The following is a 24018-nucleotide window of genomic DNA, read 5'->3' as shown; positions in this document are numbered from 1 at the left end:
AGCCTGCTCAGTTAAAAAAAAAAAAAAAAGGCAATGTAATCACCATAAAATTGCATGGGAAACAGATTTAGCAAATGTGGTCCCGTTTGGGGTGTGACATGGCCCGTTTCTGTCTCTTGAGCCCTCCCAACTTTCTGGCACAATCAGCTCTGCCTGAATTACCCTCGTTAGGCTGCCACAGGCTCCAGCCCTGACACCGAGACTGAGGCAACCTCTCAAAGAAGCAATCAGTGCCCTTGCACAGGGTGATCAAGCATGATTAGAGCAAGCAGGGTCTGATTGCCACACAGTTTATAGAAGGCAGCAATCCATCCATACAGCACTGTGGTGGCTCTGAGCACCTAAGGCAGAGGCTTGAGGCCTGTCCTCAACACTGGATCAAGGGGAGTTTTTACTGCATTTCTTTCCTGGGTCCAAGAGCAGCCCCACGACTCCAGCAGAGGACAAAGCAGTAAGCTGGGATGAAAACCATGTTAGAAGAAGATGTCTACTGAAAGCCTCAAGGACGTGGGGAAGCCTAGCAGAGGCTCAGAGGGCCGGATCAGGAGCGGGAGAAAGAATGAAGACCTGCCAACCGTGTAGCCCCGAGAGAGGAAGGGCCATTTGCAGAGGCAGGAATGACCTAAGCATCAGGGCCAGTGTAAAGACCTAGGAGAGGCCTGTGTGAGACAAGCCAGGCCAGGCTGCTACAGAGGAATGAGGGTGCCAGTCCTTGGGAAGCAGGAAGCTGACTTAGGTTTGCTCTTGGTGGCTCCAGCTGGTCATCAAAGGCTGCTGGGAGGCATCTGCCAAAGCTCAGCTTCATCCCCTGGGAGGGCCGAGTGGCAGACATCTCTGGCAGGTGGCTGTGCTGGTAGTCTCTGAGAACCTCACTCCAGGAGACCCCAGGTGCCCAACTAGGTGTGGTCAGTCACCTCATAGATAATCAGAGACTAGATTCTGCCACATAGCAACCCCAGTGGTACTTTATTCTTGGCTGGATGCAGACATCTCTGGTAGGTGGCTGTGAGGTCACAGCACCCCGTCTTTCTCCTCCTGTCTTCCTTATCTCCTCAAATTAGTTCCCTGATGGCTGTCGAATTGCAGGGCAGTGGTCTTTTTGGTTTAGGTGATTTCATTGGCCACCTTTAGGGCCGCTACAAGTGTATGAGCCCGTTAATCTGGCCTGGAGGAGGTAGTCTGGTTAGCTGGACATAGGCACATGCCCAGGAGAATGGCCAGTGCACTTGAGCCTGAGTTTTGCCAATCATTCAGAGTTGTGTCCATGCACACAGTCCTAAGCCCAACTTCTTTGCCATTGTAGCATTCCCTCCTGGAGAGAAAAGGGAGGCTTCTAAGACTCATGAAGCTGTAAGATCCATGAGACATGCTCCCCTCCCCCCCCCCCCCTTTCCCCAGTCAAGTAAGTAATGACAACTTCTGAGCAGGAGACTTCCCTGTGGAACTGCCTGAAGGTTGCACAGGGAGCTCTAGGGATGCAAATTCTGAGAGTGGTTCTCCACGCTAGGTCAGACTTTTCAGTGGTTCAGCTGCTACGAAGTCACCCATGCACCAATAAACTTGTTGGTTCCCTAAGTGAGGCTTGGGTGGAATCGTTTCTTTGGTCAGTCATTGGTGCCCAATTGAGATGATTAGTTCTGCTTTCTTGGATGCTTGTCCTTTGCCTCCAACAAGAGAGTGAGCAGAGAGAGGAGGGAATGAGGGGACCTACATTGTCACACAGGAGTGAAGATTTACATAACAGGAAAGTGGGAATCCTGAGAGCCTCAGTGGCAGCAGGATACCAACCAAGAGAGGCTTCAGGTCTTACATACAGCTCCATGTTCTAGGCAGACTTTAGGTTACCAGCCCAGAGACTGGCAGCAAGCTTACAACTCCAGAGTCTAGAGGGTTTCTGGAACCCTCAGGCATGGACGCCTCTGACAGGACTGTCCCCCTTAAATTTTGAGGTCAGTCTTTCTTCTCCACAGAGGATGTGGAAACTTGACCAGAGCCAGGAGCTGGCTCTGAAGCCTTCTCTCCATCAAAGTATGCTGCAAAGAGAAGTGTTGAAAGGGTTGATGTTGGACCAAGTGAACAATGATTGGCTGAATGTATGTCCATGCAAATAAGATATAAAATGGGACCAATAAGCGAAGAGCTATCAAACCGCAAAGAGAAAAGAGAAACCCACCAAATTTTGAGAGATACCTACGCCTATTTCATGTTTCAGAGAAAGTTGGAAAGGTGGGAATCTCCCCGAAGCTTTTCTTGTTTGGTGTACTGCCCGCCCGGAGACTGAACTTGCTTAAGGATCCTGGGGACTTGGAACCAGGCAGCCTTATCAAAAGTCCAGAACTGTTCAATCCTCTCTACAGCCCAATACAGCCCAATACAGCCCAATACAGCCTGCTGCATCCCAGGGTTCTTGTGTGGGCTTTGCACCAGTCAGGGTGTGAGTTTGTGTGTGAGTGTTTGTGTGTGCACGTGTGTGCATGTGCGTGAACATGTGTTTCATTCTCTTGCTACCTGAACAACTGAGAGGTAAGAAGGCGGACAGATGGTGGCAGAGGAACCTCTTGATTGTCCCTGGACCACTCCAACCAGTTGTGGCTTTTGGCTGTCAAAGAGAGCCCGCCCAGCTCTTTCAGCTCTTCATTTCAGAAGGGTCCCCAGCACTATCTACTATCAAGAGATGTTTGTTCACACCTTTGAACTAAAACAGAAACTTAGCTCTTCTTGTCCATGAACTCTGGTTTCACTGTCAGCCCACCAGCTTACCTACAGCTTGGGTCTGGCCATGATCTTTATTCAGAGCTGTCCCCAGTCAAGCTCTCTGTCCTACTGTTTCTGTGATCCTGTGTGCTTCCCTTTCCAGATCCCCTCATTTTTACCTGGGAGGGTCTCTGCTGCGGTTCCATGTCATATCTGTGTGGTAGGGAACTTACCATACCCAGCGGTGCCAGGCCCACACAAACTGAAGCCCAAAAGCGCAAGCCAGGAACCTGGAAGGCTCCACAGAGGAACTGACACATTCCTCCCGGCTTTTGCTCATTGGCTAAGACCAAAAGGACCAGAGGAAGAACACAGAATTTTTGCTCAAGCAAGAGCCGTATACAGACAAGATGAGCTCAGCTGGTGAAATCACTTATTATCTAACCTAACCTAATGACCCAACCTAAGTTGCACCCCTGGAACCGATAAGTACCCGCCCTATTTGCTCATAAACAAAGAAACAAACGAGTGAGTGAATCTAATAAGATTTTAGAAGACCCAGAATCCCACTTGTCTTTCTAGGAGTAAATGACTTAGATGCACTTGTGTCCACTAATGCGGTGGGCAGGGTAGCTGAGCTGGGCAGGAACATCGGATCACCTCCTTACTGCACTTTGCCACTGGCAGAAGTCGGGGAAGGCTTGTGAAAAAGTCAGACAGGCTGACTTACTGTTTGAAACATCCTGGTGATGGGCACGAAGGAGGAGTAGCTAAGCCTTTGAGCTGCCTTGAGTGCCCATCAGAAGAGTTCATGTGTAGAGATCAAGGGGTAAGAGGTCAGGCCAGAAAGATCCTGCCTTTCCTGGTGGGACTGAAGAGAGGGAAGGAGACAACCTGCCCAGCTGTACAAGAGGACATTTCCTGGGGTGGACTGTGCCCCTGATGTTGGCTGCAGCCTGTCAAGACCCAGGAGCTAAGTGAAGGAGAAGGCTGCTGGGGTCAAAAGAACAAGTAACTGACAGGGCCATTCAGGGCTGAGGGACAGAGGAGAGTTATAAGGTGTGGGAAGCTGAGCTAAGGAAGCCCTGCATGGGTGACATCCTGAGTGAATGGCTGTTGTTGACATCGATGACCCATGTGAAGGACTCCAAACCCTCAGACCTATGGGGCCAGACTCAAGAGGGCCATGCTCTCCTTAGGAGACCAAGTATTATGAATGATTATCAGTGTGTGCAAAGACTAACAACTGCAACTTCCTCCTCCAGGATGTGTACAGTCTGAGACTGTTCCCTATAGACTTCCTGTAGAGACTAGCAAAAACCCCACTCTCGTGCTATACCTAATAAATATGCTAAGGGAGCAGAATTTCACTGCATCCCAGCTTGACTGTACATATGTCCATCTGACTGTCCTTCCTACATTCCCTCACTGCTCCTAATTGGGATTCCAGGACCCAAGCTGTATGGGATACAGCACCCAAGAGAACAGTCTGTGCTCACATCACCCATGGTGACATTCAGTGTTTAGCCTGCCCAGCTGTTCAAGGTGACATTTCCTCTGGAGCTGACAAGGGACCTGAGCTCTCTTTCCTAGTGTCAGGAGACCCACGTGCTGTGCCATGGGTGACCTTAAGCCATCTGGGGAAGAAGAAAAGGAAGGGAGCAGCCATTTCTCTTGGGAAAGATGATCTGGAACCAAGACATTTTCAAAACAGAGACTGCTAAAAAAGATGTGTTTAATAGCATGGGATTGAGGCAGTTTTAAAGTCTGAGGTCTGACCCTGCCTCCCTGTGGGGCAATATTGGAGAAGTCACAGATGGTTTGGAAGCACATCGGGGAACCCAACTGAGCTGTGTGTATACGCACTTAACGACAGATGCCACAAGCTGAGGGCAGTGCGGGGGTCGCAATCCTCCTCCTCTGAGGGCTGGCAGACATGTGACATCTGGCAAATCAGAGCTTGCTCCGTGAGGTAGAGCTCACCAGGCTACCATAGAGGCAGCTTTCTTCCTTGAAAGAAAAGTGGCAGGTTTGGTTTGATTTTACTTTGTAACAAGGGGCAGAGTCTGTGAAGAGAGAGTTGTGGGTCCTCTTTGGGCTGTCCAGCTATGAAGCTCATTCTAAGGGTTGGGACCCAAGACATGAGGTATCTATACTGCCCCCATGCAATGACCATTGCCCATCTGCTTCCCACCCTCAGCCACATCAGCCTGAGAGGCCTGACAGGTCTGCAGAGCGTGGCTGTCCCTTCTGAGAGGCAAATGGCCCTTCATCTGTCACCTGGGACCAGGTGTCTGCTCAGAGCTGATATGGACAACTTAGAGACTGCAGTATGCTCAGTTGGACAGACAGACAGACACACACACACACACACAGACACACACACACACACACATCATGCACCTGAAACTGTCCCCTCAGGCTTCTGCCCACAAGTCAGGGACCACTGTGACTCACTTGCAGACGTCAACACAAAGGGTAAAGCCAAGGCTGTATCCCACGGTGGGCTAATCCTGGATTAGGACGCTGCCAGCGCAGAGCCACTTGGTTCCAGCATGCTCTCAGCATGCTGCTAACGGCCCATTAAGTCTTGCAGGCAGAGGCCCTCGAAGCTCGGGCGGGTGGTCATGACTTTGGAGTTCTTGCCAGCTTCAAGCTCCCATTTCCCACAGTCACTGGCTCACATCCTCTCCCATGGTGGGCCTTTTCCCCCCACTCAATGCAGGATCTTCATCGACTCACTAGGATTGGCAGGGCCTGGCTGAGGGCTGCTTTGCCCCTGGGTTCTAGAAAGGACATCAGGTTAGTTTCTCTGAAAGGCTGTGGTTCTTCTTTCTCCCTCCAGGTACATCAGTGTTACCTCCTTGGTGGCCACTGAATTCAAAATAGCCATACCTTACAACAATCTTTCCCCGTCACGGCACACTGCTATTGCTTTGTTTATCTTGCTGGCCTGTGAGGACAGGTAGACTGGTCTGTCTCCATCCCACATTAGGATGGTATGTGGCACACAGTGCTCATCACGTGTTTGCTGAGTGGATGAATGACCACATGCTAGTCTTGGCACACATGCAGTCTGTACATCTCTGTGGACCGTGTCCCATTTGTGACTAGGCAAGTGCACCAGGCTGTCACCCATCTCCCTTGAACTTGACTTTTCCAATAGGTCCCAGGGCCCTGCCAGGCCCTACTATGATGGGCTGTTGTATTGATCAATTTATTGTCCTTGCGACCAAATATCTCAGGGAAATAACTTAAATATGGAGAAGGACATTTTGGCTACAGGCTTGGCGATTTTGATCTAGTTGTTCCTTCTATGAGACTGGGATGGAGCTGAGCATCATGGAGAGAGAGCAAACTGCACCCAACTTCTCACCTCACATTGTCCAAGAGGCAAAGATAGTGAGACAGGAGAGGCACAGCACAAAGAAAACCTGCCCAGGCATGACCCTAGCAACCTGCCTCTTCCATCTGGGCCACCTCCTAACTCTATCCCTTGCCAGCACTACCACAGTATTAGAAGTTCATCAGTGGAGTGATCCAAGATGAGGTAAGAGCCTTGTGATGCTGGTACCTCTCCAGAGACCCAGCTCAGCTCCACTTGCAATGGAGACCCTGCCACCACTCAGCCTGTGTAGGTATTGGGGGACATTTCCAATCCAGACCCTTCCTTGTCCCAGAACAAAACTTGAGTGTTTTGGAGAAATTGCAAACTTTTCCTGAGGCTGGCTCTTCCTCGTGATCCCAGCTGCCATCTCTGTGTCGCTGGAAGCTCTGGGGACAGACTCCATGTGTTCCTCCTGTGCAGAAGTCACCATGGGCTTCAGGTTTTTGTTTCCCACAGTGCCATGCTCTGCCCTGAATTACACAGTCTTTGCACATCAACCCAGTGGGTCCCTGCTCCCCTGCCTGCCCAGTGTGTGCTGAGCCTCCGGGGGCCACACCAGCTCATTGTTTACCTCAGTCGTGAGTGCATATTTTAGTCCTGGGTGTGCCCATACTTTAAGGCTAAAATGATATCATTAGCTGAGTCTTTCTTTGGAACAGTAGGTGATTTGCTAATGGTGGGTGAGGCCTTACCATCATCTTTTTAAGTCCTAGCGGACTGTTGCTCTCCAGGACTACCTCTGTCATGAGGCCTTCAGTAGGTTCAAGCTGCCTGCTCAATTCCTTGGTATGTGACCCCTCAGGAGGTCAGTACACATTACATGTGATAACACTGCCCAGCTGTGCTGGCCAAACACAGCCAGAGTCAGCCAGATGCAGAGGCCAGAGCTTCCTGTGGACAGCAGGGTGACCTCTGATTTATATGGAACAGAGCTTGCAGAAGGGCACTATGGGGACACCTCGTACCCCCAGAGGTAGCAAGTTAAGTCACAGACTGGCTACAGAGTTGTCCTTGCTGGTATGTCCAGCTGGGTCTTATCTGATCTGCACCCTCTCATGGCTATGGTGGCTGCTGCCACCATTCTTGCTTGTCTGTGTCACCAGTTTTCCCCTTGAAGTCCTGCTCCTTACTCTGCTGCAGTTGATGCTGAGGACACTGGCACACCTGTCACTGTTGTTAGGCAATCCCCACGGGAGCCACTCAGGCATCCTTAGTACACAGCAGCTGTCTTCTCCAGGGAAGATACCCCGAGAGGAAGCCCGAGGAAGGCCCTGGTGCCTGCTGTGGTCAGCCTTGAAAGTCACCTGCGCTATTGCCCAGGTTAGCTTTCCTTAGCATGGGAGAACCACCTGGGCCCATGCAGAAAGACCAGCATAAGCATCAGCTTCCCTCTGAGGGCTGCTCTTCTTGGAGACTGTGTTCACACACAGGAGGGCCTGAAGAACAGTCATGAATGTCTTGTTCTCCTAACTCTTAAGTTGGAAATGGGATCAAATTACCTCCAGCTCTTCTTACTAACACCAGGGCTGTAAATTTTCCTCTGAGGAACATGAGCACCAAGGTTAAGAGAGAGAGAACAAGGGCTGACTCGATGGCTCAGCAGGCAAAGGAGCTTACTACCAAGCTTGAAGTCTTCCATTCAATCACTGGCTCTACATGATGTAAGGAGAAAACTGGCTTTTGCAAGTTTCCCTCCAACCTATATATATGTCAATGTATACACACAGTAGATAAATAAACGTAAATAATTAAAAGAGAGAAAGCTTTAGAGGCTAGACAGATGGCTCAGTGGTTGAGAGCTCTTTCAAAGGACTGGGATCTGATGCCCAGAATCCACATGGTGGCTCACAACTGTCTGTAACTCCTGCCCCAAGTTTTTGCAGTCCACTCCTGACCTCTGAGGGCACTACATACACGTCGTGCACAGATACATGCAGGCAAACACATATGTCCATAAATAATATATATGGGCACATTCCTCCTCTGGAGCCCCTTCTACTCTCAGAAATTCTTTCTCACTTTTCCTTAGTAAATTTATCTTTGCTCTCCAGAGAGAGATAGAGGAGAAAGGGGGAGGGGGGGAAGAGAATTAAAATTTTCAGACAAAGGGCACTTGTGTTTGTCCATTTAGTTTTGTTATGTGTGGGTTTTCTTGCATTTATTTTGTATTGTATGTACATGTACGGTAGGTATCCATGCCAAGCACTTGCGAAGATCAGAGAACAAGATACACCCCATGGGTACTGAGGACAGGACTCTGATTGTCAGGCTTAGTGGCATGCCCCTTTACCCCTGAGCCACTTTGTTGGTCCTACAGCTAGCTTTGTTCTCACAGTCTAAGAGTATGGTTCATCATGGCGGGGAAGCCATGGCAGCAGGAGCCTGAGGCTCCTCACTCACATTTGGGTGCATGAGGAAGCAGAGACAGGATGGTGAACAAAGTGGACATAAATCTCAAGACCCACCCCCCAAACACCCATCTCCTCCAATCAGGCCCTGACTCCTAATGGTTTCCCACCTCCCCAAACAGCATTACCTGCAAAGGACAATGCAGCCTGACACAGTTTCCACAACACTGGGATTATGCACAACACCAATGTACTATATTACAAGGCATTTTAAGTACTCCATATATGAGCTATTTTATTTAATCTACCTACTCATGTAAGTGAATGCATATCATATTTTTATAAGTGACCTTGAGGTGATTTGAAGTGTAAAGAAGGTTTGCATGGGTTACATGTAAATATGGCACCATTTGCTGTAAGTGACTTGAGCATGTGAAAATCTTGGTGTGAACAATGTGCAGGGGACAGTTTGGCTGGGTATAGAATCCTAGCTGGGAATTCACATTTCTTCAGTACTTGACACTAATGCTTCATTGTCTCCTTCTTTAAGTCATATGTTATGGTGTCTAGTTTCATTTCTATCCCTGTAACACATATCTTGATGAAAAGCAACTTAGAAAAACAACTTAGAAGAAAATAGGCTTCTCACAGTCTCCCCACTGTCATACTCCCTCATGTCATAGCTGTTGGGAGCAAGTTTTCCTCACACAAAAACAAGTATAGTGTATAAATATAGTATGCTATATCTGTGTCCATGTTCCCCTTGTGCTGCTCTGGTCATGTGGCCATGGCAGCCACAGAGATGTACTCCTCTAGAAGGGACTCCCTGTCACTGCAAGAACATCCAGTGGCTAGCAGCTCATTGGTGCCTGCATAGGTTTATCTCATGTCTTTGTATTTGGGGGAAGCTTGGCCTTACTGTGTAGCACAGACTGACCTCTAGTTTGCAGAAATTCTCTTGCTTCAGTGCTGAGTAATGGGATTTCAGGTATGAGCCATCATGCTTGGCTTGTCTCAGATTCAAAAACAGGGTCATGGTTAGTCTGGGCAGCCCTGTCAAGAACCAAGCCAGATTCCTTTCTCTCACAGAGCATTCCAGACTCTGACTCCAGACTCTCCAGAGCTCTACACAGAGCTCCTGTCTAGCTACCTTAGGGAGAAGGGCTTCCTTCCCAGTGTGTTCCCTCCTGTCTGTCACAGGTGTGCCTCCTGCTCAGCCAGCCCCACCCAGCCCCATTCCTCCTGCCATCCCTCAGCCACCACTCTCTAGGGACCACCAACAGTCTCCTGATTGCTGATTGTTGCAGTTAGAGTTTACCAGAGACATCCTTCTTTCTATTCAGGCACAGCTACATCTGCTTTGTCCTTTTTGCCAGCTTTCCTAGCAAGCATGGATTAGAAGTCACTTCCTGATTCTCCTGCATAACCTTAAGTGCTCTTTAGTCTTTGTTGCCTGCGCCCTTTGCCTCAGATACCCATGGATTTGTGGGTGTGGGTGGGGGGGGTTGTTTGTTTGGGTTTTTTGAATTTTGTTTTTTGTGGTTTTTTTGGGTTTGTTTTGTTTTGGTTTGGTTTTGGTTTTTTTTGTTTTGGTTTTTCGAAACAGGGTTTCTCTGTATAGCCTGGCTGTACTGGAACTCACTTTGTAGACCAGGCTGGCCTCGAACTCAGAACTTCTTCTGCCTCTGCCTCCCAAGTGCTGGGATTAAAGGCGTGCACCACCATGCCTGGCTGGTTTTGTTTTGTTTTGTTTTGTTTTGTTTTGTTTTGTTTTGTTTTGTTGTTTTTGTCCTTTTGTGTCATTCAAAGCTCTAGGTTAAAAAAAAAAGACTTTCCTCGATTACTTATGTAAGAAAACTTTTAAAAGACTTACTTTTATTTTTTTATGTGAGTGTTTGCCTCTATGTATGTATGTGTCACATGCGTGCCTGATACCTGTGGAGGCCAAAAGAAGAAGTCAGATCTCCTGAAGTTACAGTTGGTTGTGGGCCAGATGCTTTGTGGGTGATGAGAATTGAACCCCATTTCTTTGCAAGAGCAGCCAGTGCTCTTAGCCACTGAGTCGTCTCTCCAGCCCCAGCTACTTGATTTGAGCTTTAAACTTGTAGCTCTCACGCTCTGTCTCACTGTTCTACTACATCTCTGCTGAGTCCTCTCCGTCTTCCTTGCTGTGTAATATCTCATGTAATGGTTCCTTGTCTTCTCTTTCAGCAAATTTGTCCAATGAATGAGTGACTGGGGGCAGGCAAGTGAAGGATCCTGGGGGTACTCACAGGGGTGTGCCCAAAGTGGTTACTGAGAGTCCTGACTAAAAAGAAGTGAGGATGCTTGGTCCAAGCTGGCCTCCTGATGCAATTCAGAGTTCCCTCCCTCTATGCAGCTGTAGCATTCCAGGGCCTAGGAGTCTCCCACTCCCTTGTGCTTACCTTCCCTTTCTGCTTAGACATGTTCCATCTCTACAACAGAGGGAACCCGACATTCCCATGGGGTCACGTGACTTTGTCAGGGTCCCACAGTAGGGGATGACCTGGTACCCAGGAAGACCTATAGAGGAACCCAGGTGGACCCTGAGCCCAGCACCCACTGACCTATATTTCCTCATTCCAACCTTGAGCACAAGCTAAGTTCTCTGGCCTCGATTTCTGAAGGTGGTTGCTTGGCAACTGTTGCTAGGCAAATTCATAATGAGTGAAGAGTCAAGGCTCTCTCTTTGAGGACCTCAGGAATGCTAAGGTACATCAGGCTATGGCAACCCATGTTTGACAAAGCCCACAGATTCCTGACCAAGACATGTTGTGACTGTGGGATGCTAGGTACTTGTCAGACTCCACCTATGGCAGGGTAGTGACTGGAAGCCACAGGGGACTCAATCACAGAAAGGATTCCCCTACTGATATAACATGAGCTGTCAGGTCCCTATAGAGCACAGTAACCAGGGTCTGATCAAGGTGCCTCCTCCCCCTGCTACCAAGACCATGGGGATATTCGTACTGGCCCTGCAAGGAGCCAAATTCTGTCAACAACAGAATTTGGGCTGAAGGAGAACCTGGGAAGCTAGGCTTGGCTAAGAACATAGTCCAGCTGGCAGACACACAACCAGTGTATGGAACCCAGGAGCAGCCAGCTCCTAGTGATGGACTCTTGGACCTGTAGACACCACCAGGTCTTCAGAGGTGATGGCTGATGTCACTGAGTGAGTAGTTTCTTGCTATATGGTTGTGAAGGTAACACAGACCATTAACGTGTGGGTCTCTAGGATCTAAGAGATAAACCTCTGGGTACATTTGTGAGGGGCTTTTCCAGCTTGAATTAATTTATGTGGAAGACCCACCTTAAATGCAGGCAGTGTCATTAAGAAGGAGAAAGCAAGCTGAGTACGAACATCCATCCCTCTCTTCTTCCTGACTGCATATGCAATGTGACCAGTTACCTCAGGCTCCTGCGGCCGTGACTTCCCAGCCATGATGGTCTGTACCCTTAACTGGGAGCCAAAATACGCCTTCCTTCCTTCCTTCCTTCCTTGGGTTGCTTTTGTCAGGTGTTTGATCACAGCAAGGAGAAAAGTAATTAATATAACAGCATAGAAAACAAACTCTGGTAGGTCGGAGCAAGCGGGGTGAGCTGGTGGTGCTGAGTTTGGTTGCTGGACTGAGGAGAATGAAGAGACCGGATAGGAGGGCCACCACCCTGACCTGTGTCCACATACTGGACAGATGCTAGATAGCATGTTGTGACTTGAGGCATGAGGTTCTTTGGATACTTGATGCTGCTCCATGCTCTGGAGACAGCCATGCTCCTACTGGCGCATGTGTCTATATCAGAGGGTCCTCTGCAGCCTCAACAGCTGTAGCCCTCAGCTGCAAGAAGGTATTGCGCATCACCTGTGGGGCCTCCGCCAGGTCTGGATCCCTCAGAGAAATACTGAGCACAGGGCTAAACGCTTGAGAACTGTCCTTGTCTGTGGCTCCCCTGGAGATGAAGCTGAGGCCCAGAACAGTTGAACAACTTGCCCAAAGTCACACAGCTAGGAAGGAATAGAAGAATCAAGATTTGGACCCGTCAGCCTACCTCTCATCCCTTCCCTGGCTGAGACCATGGTGGCCTACCCTGGTGGGCCATGCTGGGTTTCCACCCTCAAAATATCTGTGCCCTCTGCTCTCATAACTCAGGGCCATGTTTCATGCTCACATTGTAGGAGGCAGCCTGTGGTCAGGTCAAGAACATCTAAGGTAGAGCTGCCCTAGGCCACTCATTCCAGTCTGCCCAAGCCAGTGGCTAAGTTCATGGGAAGGGGAGTCATGTGAGAGAAACGCACTGACAGAACCCGGAAGGAACGGGGATATCAGTCTCTGACCTTGAGGCCATGTTCCCACCCCTCTCCCCTGTATACCAGAACCACACCCTCAAGGATGGCAGTTGGTTGGACTGTCAGATCTCTCAGGGGATCCTGAGTCCCTGGGAAGAGGCCAAGGATACATACTAACAGTTTTCCCCTGCTTTTCTAGGGCTTTATGTCTATTGGCCCAAGGTTAGATGTTTGGCTACTTTTAACTGAAGTGATCCATTGCAGATGAACCAGAGTTCCTTCTCCCATGCCTTAGACTCCAGTTGAGTCCCAGGGTCCCCTCTCACACTCACTCCAGCTGAGTGGGGACCACTGGTGAAGAACCCAGATGATCCTCCAGCTTCCCAGTGGGGGCAATGAGAATCCTGTACTAGAGACCCCCATGCTTTATTCTATTTTAATAAGACTGTTACTAAAAACCTAGGAAGATACAGCAAAGAGGTGCATAGAACAAATGCCAAGGTGTAATACCTGTTCACCTTCCTGGGAACCAGGGCTGGGGATGCCTCAGCAGTCCACTTCCCCTTCTACAGGTGTTGACACGAGTTCTCCGATGTACCCTGTCACACACACACACACACACACACACACACACACACCCTTATACTCACATACATCCCACATAGGCCCATCCCATCCCCCCCATATACACACCCATACATTCCCATATATACACATATAGATATGTGTGTACAGATATACACATATGTATACATATATACACATACACATACCATACATGTACCTTTCTATTCACATACTCACCCTACATATACACACCTTCTCCATATACATCCACACACTCACACCTTTGCCCCCCCCCCGCATACACACCCATACATACCCCCATATACACCCTCAAACACACATACATTTCCATACACATTCCCATATATACCCCCTGAGCTGGATGGTTTTATGGTAAGCAGCATCCATCTTAGGCCTCTGCATTAGTTCCTGCCTTCAGGTTGCTCTCCTGTTTAAGTTCCTGCTTGAGTTCCTTCAGTGATAGACTACATTGTGGAAGTGTAAGCCAAATAAACCATTTCCTCCCCAACTTGCTTTTTGGTCATGAGGTTTTATTGCAGTAATAGAACTTAGTAAGACACTCTAATTAAGACACCCTCACATACACCCCTCTACATACACACCCACACATTCACACCACTACACACACACCATACACAAACACACCCTTCCTCCAGACACGCCTCCTCATAGACACGCCATACACATACTTATATACACACAGGTCTACACCTCCACACACACTCCTCCACAAACACTCACACACCATTTTCTCCTTAAGAAAGGAAAGAAAAACATGAGAAGAAAGAGAACTGCATCCCTATGTGCATTAGAAACAGGCTGGGCTCTGTGCATTAGTTACTGTGTTGTCGTGAGAAAATGTCTGACAGGAGCATCTGAAGGGGGGAAGGTTTACTTGATCTCAGTTTCACTCGCTTACAGCAGGGAGGGCAGGGAGGAGTGGCTGTGTGTGGATGACCAAGGGTGTGGCAGAGGCTGTTTACACACAGGACCAGGAAACAGAGAGGATACAACCAGGAGGATGGCTATGACAACCAAAGACCTAGCCCTACTGACCCACTTCCTAATGTCTCTTCAACCTCCCCAAGCAACTCCACCAGTTAGGGAACAAGTGTTCCACTGATGAACTTTTGGGAGAGACACTTGAGATTTGAACTACATGAGCTTTTGGGGGAGACACTTGAGATTTGAACTACGACTACGCAAACACTATTGTGCAACTTGCCCAATTGCCACGTTCTGGCCACGTCCTCACAGCACAGCAGATGGCTGGCTTCATCTGGGGCTTTCATACAGCCCTTCTTTGTCGGGAATGGAATTAGGGTCCCCTATCTTTCTATTTTATTTTCCCAAATACTTTGAAAGTGGAGCTCAGAGCTCTTTCATGTGGAGTAAATTCTGCTCTCAGGCTTTGGAGGAAGACCTCCATGGAGGCCAGAGCCTGGGTGGTGGTAGGTGGGGGTCCCCTGGGACTCAAGACACCTTCTGTAGTGTCAGAGGCTCAGCAAACCAGTCTTCTGCCCGTGGTGGCTGCTGAACTGTAGGAGGAGAGACTGGGTGGGCCTTAGGCCAAGGACAACTCCCACACACTGTGGCACGGTGATCCCGAGGTACCACGAACCACTCAGCAGGAGCGTCCCAGTGAAGCTCCTTGAACAGTCCTTAAAGCTGTGGGCCATCCAGGGCCACCATCAACTTTCAACTTCCCTTGATCCTCCCACTGTGAAGAGCAGCCACGGATGGAGCCAGTGACATGAAGGGTCCCAGAGAGACAAAAGTTAAGAATTCAGCAAGACCTAGGAATAGACACCATCATGTCTGACATGGATTTAGAAAGAAGAGATTCGAGATTTTAAGAAAGGGGAGAGTTTTCACATGTAGAGAATGGGAAAAGGTAAGAAGGTAATGTTGAAGATGGAGAGATAGAAACCATGCAGCCAGTGGCGTCCCATGGAAGGCTGCAAAGGAGCAGGGATTAAGGAAAAGACTGCTTAAGGAGATGAAACTGGAGATGGAAAATGAGGGTCAAGGGCTGAGATGCTACGAGTAAAAATGCGTTTGCAAAATGGAGAGAAAAACACAGAGGCAACCCAGCCTGTTCCAGGCTAAGCCGCCTGGCCTGGGGAAGGAGAGCAGACCACGGTCAGCTGCGGGGAGACTACGAGAGAGATCGATGGTGCACCAGTCAATAAGACAAAGCCGAGGTAACAAGCTAGAAAGCCACAGAGTTCCTCCTTCCTGTGAAGAGGAAAACTTCCTGCCAGAACCGACCCTTCTGGGCAGCTGGACCCTGTGGCCTGCATCCTGTACCGCAATGAGTTCTTAGAACTGGCTGACTATGAGTCTGCTGATGTGCCAGCGTCCACAGCCCAGCAGGGATGTGAGCAGTTTCAGTTCCCTCGGATCCTAGCGACATCCACTCAGGTGAAGTCAGGTCCTTGACTACACCCAAGCAAAAAAGTAATTTGGAGATAAGCCAGAGTGAAGAGAGTTGGTGAGTTTCTAAGCAGAAAAGAAGATGACAAGAGGACACACTTCAGGCAGCAGAGCAGTGTTTGGAGGGACACATGGGAAAAAGACAGGCTACACCCAAGCAAGGCTGTAAGGCACTCTTAGGAGAATTTAGAATGGTTTCATTTGATCCTGGGGTTTACCAAGTCACTCACCCAAAGGGTGTGCTTTACAGTAAGGCTTAAAGATTAACAGTGTTTAAATCTAAGCATAGAGATAGGCACTGGCTCACTTTTCTCTTTCCTGAAGGAGTAAAATTACCAGAGAGCCCCGTTTTGCTTTAGATGAGAGAAACACTCAGCGTCAAACTCCAGGTGACAGACTTTCTGTCCCCATACAAGCAGAACGTACTGTTTTCCACAGCCTTGTGAGAGTTGTCTCTGAGGAAAGCAGGCATTATCTCTGTGGGCAATTTGATTTTATCGGTTCTGTTGAAGCTTCCGAGTGCTCAGTCAGCAGGAAGGCAACCTGGGCCCCAGGATGAGGGACTTCTTCCATTCCTCAGGCCCCTTAATTTCCCACCTTCTGTCTTCCATTAGCATCTAAAATTCAGAAACTTAGGTTGGGATTTGGATGAGCCCAGCAGACGGTAGCTAGAAGCTGCTCCTCTCCTGTGCCGTTCAGTGCAAGACAAGGACACGAGAGGCCTTGTCTAGACCAGGGCCGAATGACAGCCAACATCACTGCCTTGGCTTGTGCCAGATACTGGGCTCAAACTTCCTCAAAGAGAAAATATCCAGGGAGCACCATTCTCCATGCCGACCCCCACCCCTACCACTACGCCACCTCCGTCCCCCACTCCCCACCTCCACACTGACTCTCCACCTCCCTGCTCCTGAAAGATGCATAGCTTCTGAAAATTTCATCAAAACACTGGCCTCTGGTCACAGGCATGAGGAAGCCGGGGGTGGGGGTGGGGGTGGCAGTGGTGGAGTCCAGGCATCCTGCTGTTGATCAAGCCGGACTGCCCAGGATGTTGCAGGGGTGGGGCCGGGTGGAGAGCCTAGTGTGTACATTGCAGTGGGGAAGGGGGCAGAAAATATGCTGTACCAGCTTTCTGGGTCCATGGGCAATGTAAATGGCAATGTGGGTACCCGGTGCAGGAGGCACAGGGGACAGGACATTCAGGGTCCCAGGCCTGTAACTGCCATGGTTCCATTTACTCCTTACCCTGGCACTTGGTGGATATTAAAGAACCAAAATCATGCCCTTAGGTGGCTTTAGAATAGGTGGTATGTAGGGAACACACCTGTGTCCCCACTGTGCGGACAGAGACCTCATTCCCTTGTCTGAGCTGATTTGAAGATATCAGCTATTCCTCAAAGTGTGCCTGCAGTGAGCAGGGTACAGCTTTAGGTCTTGCCAACAGAAAGAGCCTGCCCAATTTGGTAAGGAAAACCATTCAAAGAAGCATAAAGAGGTTGCCTTCTTTGGGCAGGTTGTTCTGTGACTAGAGCACAGGAGCTTGCAAACATGCATATGCATGTATGTGCATGTGTGTGCATATGAGTATTTATGTGTTTGTGTTCATGCATGTGCATGTGTTTATGTGTCTGAGTAGATGTGTATGTGTGAATGTGTGTGCATGTGAGTGATAATGTGTTGTGCATGTGTGTGCGTGCGTGTATATGTGTGTGTGTGTGTGTATGTGTCTGCCTGTCTGTCTGTGGAGAAGGAAGTATAGTATAAGTATAGGGTCCTGTGCCCTCTGGGTTGCTCAGGCATCTCTCACAGATCCGGAGGAAGGGACACCTGGGCAAAGGCTGAGGACAGGACAACTGACCAGAGTAGGTGCAGGGTGGTATGGCCAGGCTGTGCTCAGGGACTAGTCTTAGAAAGTTGATTGCTAAGACTGGGTACTGCCAAACATGTTGAGGCCTTGAAGACCAAAGGAGGGGCATAGCACAGCTGTGTGGAGAGGTGGGTCATAGAGGTGGGAGGACAGAAGTGGCAGTATGAATCAGGCACCTCCAAAAACAATGGTCCCAGCACTACTCTCAAAGACTACTAAACTGGACAGATGCTGTGGGTTGGGCTGGGCTGGGCTGAGCCTGACTGGGTAGTGCGGTTCTGCACTAGACCTTCCAAAGCTTAGGAGCAGGCTTACCGTGTGCAGAAGCTGTGTGAGGAAAGGCCGGCTGGGAGGAAGGGTCCTAGGTAGGCAGAACTTTCCAGGAACCTTGTGGGTATAAGTGAGGGAGATCCTGAAGCCAGTTTTTCTGTCCACCACCCCAGATGGGCATGAGGCCACAGAGCTCACGTGTGGGGCAGTGCGGTCAAACTGGCCATCTCAATGCCTAGTCAGCAGATTTCAAGAGTGGCCTCTGCCCTGGAGGGCACAGTGGGTGAGAAGGGGACTGCAGACAGAGCTACGGCATTTGGCATTTGGAGCTGTAAGAGGAACTGATGAAGGGTTCAGGGTCATTCACCACGTGGCCAATAGGGTAAATTAGGGCTGAGGCCAAGGGCAGCCAGTTGCACCAAGGAAGGAGGGGCTCCCGTGGGTGCTTTGGAGCCCAGAGCACCACGCAGACTTTTCTTGCCCAAGCAGCCCAGGGATTAAACTGACTTTGTTGGGATTACAGTTGCCAATCAAGTTCAAGTACATTTTTAAGAGCTTAATTTGCGGCCCTAGGTTTCAAATAAAATCATCAAGTCCAGTCGATTAAACTCATTAAGGCGGGCAGCCTGGCTGGCGTTTACACCACCATCAGATTCGAAGAATTAATTAGGGGCTGTTATCCTTTGTCGGGATTAGTGGTGCTGGCCTCGAGGCCCTGGGTGTCTGTAGAAGGCATGCTGTAATCTCTTTAGTGGGCCTCAACAGATCGGTGGCTGTGGGGCAGGAAGACCATGTGATGTCCTGATTCTACTGAAGGGAGTAAGGCCTTGGGAGCGAGGATATGTGAAGGCTCCACCAGCAGGTTGGACTGCCTTAAGGGACTGAGGTCACAGGCCCTCCACTCCAGCCCTAATCTCTCCCAGTGTCCCACACAGCAGGGGGAGGGAGTGCTCCATGACATGTTCCCAGTAGGTGGGGTCCAGGACTGACTCCAGTTCCTTAGGTGGTATATATACTTTCTGTACTGTGCCTGTGGTGTCCCCAAACTGGCTCGTGTTCCCCATAATCCTCAGCACGGTGTCAGGAGCGAGTTGTGAACACTGGAAGGACATTGTCTTTCTAGCAGAGAAGAGGGAGGAGAGGCCGTGCCACTCATGCAGAAGAGCACATGAGACAGGAAGTCGGGCTCTGTGTACAACTTCCCCTGGTTTGCCTGTCGAAGGGGTCTGCTTCCTCCCTTGATGGCTCATTTCTAGGCACCTATCTTCTTTCAGTTCTTCGTGCATGTCAAATGCATCCAAGGGCCTCAGGACCTTTGCATGCGCTGGTCCCCAGATGCCAAGCTCTTTCCGTTCCTGAAGGGCTCAGTACCAATATTACATTTTCAGAGAGGCCTTCTTCCTCTTTCCAAGAATGTTCTAGAAAAGGACCGTAGAATAGAAAGATCACATAAGCCATGTAGGTAATTTAAAAGTTTACAACAGCCTGGCTAATGAGAAGTTAAATTTAGTTACTACTCTAGTTTCTATTCTGTTGTGATAAAATACTCTGGCCAAAAACAACTTGATGGGGAAAGGATTTGGCTTACATTTTCAGGTCACAGTCCATCTGTAATTGAAGGAAGAAGTCAGGGCAGGAATTCAAGGCAGAAACCTGGAGGCAGGAACTGTGGAGGAACACTGCTTGCTGGTACATTCTTAGGCTCATGCTTAGTTAGCTTCCATATGTAGCCCAGGACTACCTGCCTAGGAATGGTGCTGCCCACAGTGGGCTGGGCCCTCCCACATCATCAATGAAGACAATCCCTTACAAACACATTGACAGACCAATCTGATAAAGACAATTATTCAGCTGAGACTCTTTCTCAGGTGGTAACAATTTGACAGTTAATGCTAATTGGGACAGTTAATATTTACATGCATATTAAGTATTTAGCTATATTTATCTTAATTCCCTTTAACCCAACATATCAAAAATATTTACTATTCCGTAGGTAACCAATGTAAAAATATCAACGAATGCTTCTCATACTCTTGTGTTGTGCTAAGCCTGTGAAATCTGATGAGGTTTATACTTTTGGCCCGTGTCAATTCCAAAGCTAAATTTTTATCAGAAGCACTCGATCTGCATTTAGATTTGATAGAGTTTATGTTGAAAGAGATTTACATACCCAAGTAGTTCTAAAATATCTGAACTGATTTGAGCTTCCATTTTTTTAATTCAAATTACTTAAAATTCAATAAAGCATAAAAACCTCAGGTCCTCATCTCACGGGAGCCCATCGTTCACAATCAGCCAGGGAAGAGCGGCCCACCACACAGAAGATTCTATTGGGCTCTGGAACATTCCCTGAGTTTCCTAGGCAGCCCTTGCTGCAGTTTGTACATTCCCTGCGTCTGCTCACTGCCTCTCTCCTCTTGCTTCCTCTGGACCAGTGGCTCCTCCAAGGTGGGACACTGGATGTAGAATGGAGGACAGGGTGGGGCTGAGGGTGAAGTGCCAACATGAGGGCTGAGAGCAGACCTTCTGTAGGCTGTGGCAAGGAGGCTGCCCCTGGGCTGCAGTGTCTGAAGAGCTTGGTCCCTGCTGGTGTGGGGTGTGGATTGAGCGTGATTGGCTTGAGGAGAGAAAGCATCATGGCTCCCAGACCAGAGCAGGGACATACCTGCCTCACATACCCAGGATGGCCACAGCCTTCTTCCTGTCCTTCCTCTGACATCTCTGTTCTCATTCTAGTCTCAGTAGACCATTCATGCTGGGCTGCCCTGAGCTGGCCTTCTTCAGCCCTCCAGCACCTCTCTCCAGTTGCTACATATGATGGCACCTCCTTTGTCCATCTTAGACTGACTGAGGAAAATCTGGTAACTGACCAGGCTGGGGTACAGCCACCCACTGACCCAGGGAAGAAACTCCACTGCCTAGAAATGAGTGCCAAGTCCCGTGAGAAACCATCAGTCATCATCTCTGTCAGTCAGGGGAAGGTCATGGGTCCCAGGGGAAGTACACTCTTCTGTGGGGCAGGGAATGGCAGTGGGAAGTGGCTGCTCTGCTCTCTGGACACAGCCAAGGCTCTGACTGTGAGTCATCAGAACACACATTGTGGCTGCAGAGACTATCTGGGAGATGGGCAGGAAAGCCCTATTTGTCCCCAGGGAAAGGCTGATATAGGTGTCTCGATCTCTTGAATAGAGGCGTGAGAACCTGGTTAGGATGGACAAGGCTAAGAGGAAGGAAGGAGGGAGGTCAAAGTGGGGAGGAGGCGTCTCAGCCATAGTCCTGAGCCTAGCCTGAGGTTGTTGAGCCTGGGACACCCTAGATTTTCACCGGTCAGTGGTGGTGTCCTCGTGCTCTGTGCCTTATGTTCTCATCATGAAGTCCAGACAGAGCCGTGAGCTGGGTGAGGTCTAGCTTCCAGCTTGTGCGAACCAGGACTATGCTACTTCTCAGGCAACAGAGGAACTATGGGATAGTGAGTGTGGTCTCTAGGTGCTGGGTCTGGGCTGTGTGCTCCTCTAAGTGAAGCCCCCTTAGACACAGCCTGCCTGTTGTCTGTAAGGCCAGCATGGGGACCACTGTGAGCATTTGCTCTGCCCAATGCCTCTGTGGGGCATCTGTGCTGGACATGTGGGCAAGGTCATTCAAGGGCCCCTTCTCTCCTTCCCCCCTCCCTCCCTCCCTCCCTCCCTCCCTTCTCTCCTTCACTCTCCTTTCCTCCCTCCCTCCTTTCCTCCATCCTTTCCTTCCTTCCTTCCTTCCTTCCTTCCTTCCTTCCTTCCCCCCTCCCTCCCTTCTTCTCTCCTTCCCTCCCTCCCTCCCTCCCTCCCTTTTTTCCTTCCCTCTCTCCCTCCCTCCCTCCCTCCCTCCCTCCCTTCTCTCCTTCCCTTCCTCCCTCCCTCCCTCCCTCCCTCCCTCCCTCCCTCCCTCCCTCCCTCCCTTCCTTCCAAGAGTCTCTCTCTCTCTGGGGTCTTACTTCTTGACTGATCAGTATCTTCTCCTGTGGACTTGACCTGGAAATTCTCACAGTTTCCTTAGCGACTGGTGGGCAGCCATTGCCCTCTATCTGTAGGCCTTCTGACCTAAAATTCCTCTGTGTCCTTTTCTCAAGGCCCCCTCAGCCCCTTCTGTGACCTGTGGCAGCTTCATTTATTTATAAGTTGGTCATATCAGTGGCTCTAATGTGGCTTCCCAGAACAGAGACCAGGGAGTTGTGCAGGCCTACATAGAGTTTAGGTCCTGGGACCCAGGCTCGGCTAAGATGGACTGGAGTGGGTGGGGTTAGTGTGTCATCATCCAAAGTTATCTGTCTCTTGTGGTCCAGGACTAGCAATAATCCCAGCGTGTGTCCACTGCTGTGACATGGGCTTGGGGCGCTGGAGCAGGTATGATTCAGCTTTGAGAGAGACCAGGGTGGTCCTGCCTTCAGTGGATCCCATAGCTCACATGTCTTCTGAAGCCCAGGAGATCTGAGCTAGCCAGCAGCATAACTCAGATGAGGCCTGTATCCACTGAGAAAGGTTAAGTCTGGCCCTCCTTCCCGTGGAGGAATGAGGAGTGAGCCCTGCCAGGAGGTGAGTGTGGAACCAGGGACTCAGGATGCTGGTCTAGCAGGTGTCTGGCTGAACCTCACTTAGGCCCTGCATCCTCAAGCCCACCTCCTAGCTCCCTCTCCTCTGCGCCTGCCCCTCCCATGGCCCCACCAGACAAGCTCCATCTATGGGCTGAGTCTCTACCCTGGCCTGAAAAGCCTGTCATTTGCTGGGGACACAGTAGAGCAGGGGCTATGATTATTTTTATTGGGCTGGGGGTGGGGCTAGGGACAGCTTAGTCAGTTGCTCAGCAGGCTGAGGCTCTGAGTGGAGGTTCACAGACCCCCAGGTCCATGCCTTGCATGGTCTGTGGCTCTGATTGGCACTGGGCACTGACCTGGAGGTGGCTGGTGGCTGGGTTGGGCTTCAAGGCCGTTAGCAACCTGGGCCCAGCAACATTTTTTTTTTCTGTAGGTTGAGGCAGAGAGAGGCTCATCTAGAACTGAAAGCAGAAATGAGGCTTCTACCTCCATGCCAGGGGTCTTGGCACTCACACAGGTTTGAGTGGGTCTTCTGTGCAATCTAAACTTGGCGAATTCTAGGATTCTTGCTAAAATCATTTCCCAGTGTTCCAAAGCTAAAACCCCCAAGTTCTACCATTGGACAGTGGTGGCCGAGGAATAGTGCCTTTCATCAAAAACACTGCACAGAGCATGGGGGACCGAGTTCCTGGCCAGGGCATCATGCATGCCAAGGTCCTGAGGCCACAACGTATACTGAATGAGCTGACTAGACATCTGTGTCTGAAGGCTGCTTTTCTCAGAACTAAATGGAGACTTGAGCCTTATAGCTTCTGAGACTGGCTGCCAGGGCCACACTTTTGTAGTAGCAAGGGCAAGACCCAGGCCAGCAGTTAATTAAGTCACAGTGGGCCTGCTCCCTCCAGTTAGGGAACAGGGGCAGAGCCCAGGCTATGGAAGTCATCCTAAGTCAGGGAATGAGAGACCCCATAGCACCTGCCTCTCTGCCAGTTCTGGGATGAAGCCAAGCTACTCTGGTCCCTTAATCTCATGGGCATGTGTGTCCCCAGCCCTGCCCATCCTCCTCTGAAGTGATCACCTCCTCAACCAAGGCCACCAAGGCTGAAGGCCAGGTGAGCCCTTGCTGGACTCTAGCTCTGGGTAGAGTGGAGAACAGGGATCCTGTTTCTGAAGGCTGAAAGAAGTCTGACCTCCCTTCCATCCCTTCACAATGGCCAAGCTGCTTAGCTGAATCCAGGTCTTTGGCTCCTCCTGGGCCTGAGATATCAGGGGATGTGGGCACTGCCTCCTCCTGGCCCTTCTGCCTCTGCCCAGTTCTGTGGCAGAGATTGTCTACCTATTGTCTCCTGTTCAGCAGCTCTGTCCTGGCTTTAGAAAATTGGGAAGGGCCAAGAGAGGAAGGTGAAATTGCAGCCTGGCCTAAAGCCACACTGACCCCTCCCCGACCGCACCCTGGGTCCGGCATGCTTTAATTAAAGATGGAGAGCTGCACAGAGGCTCAGCTGTCTGCCTCCCAGTGCGATGATGATTGAGCACTGGTCACGCTCATGCCCA

Source organism: Mus musculus, chromosome 6 (genome assembly GCF_000001635.26).
Source record: "Mus musculus strain C57BL/6J chromosome 6, GRCm38.p6 C57BL/6J".
Lineage (NCBI taxonomy): Eukaryota > Metazoa > Chordata > Mammalia > Rodentia > Muridae > Mus > Mus musculus.
The sequence above is the reverse complement of the archived record's forward strand: the minus strand, read 5'-3'. Positions refer to the sequence as shown.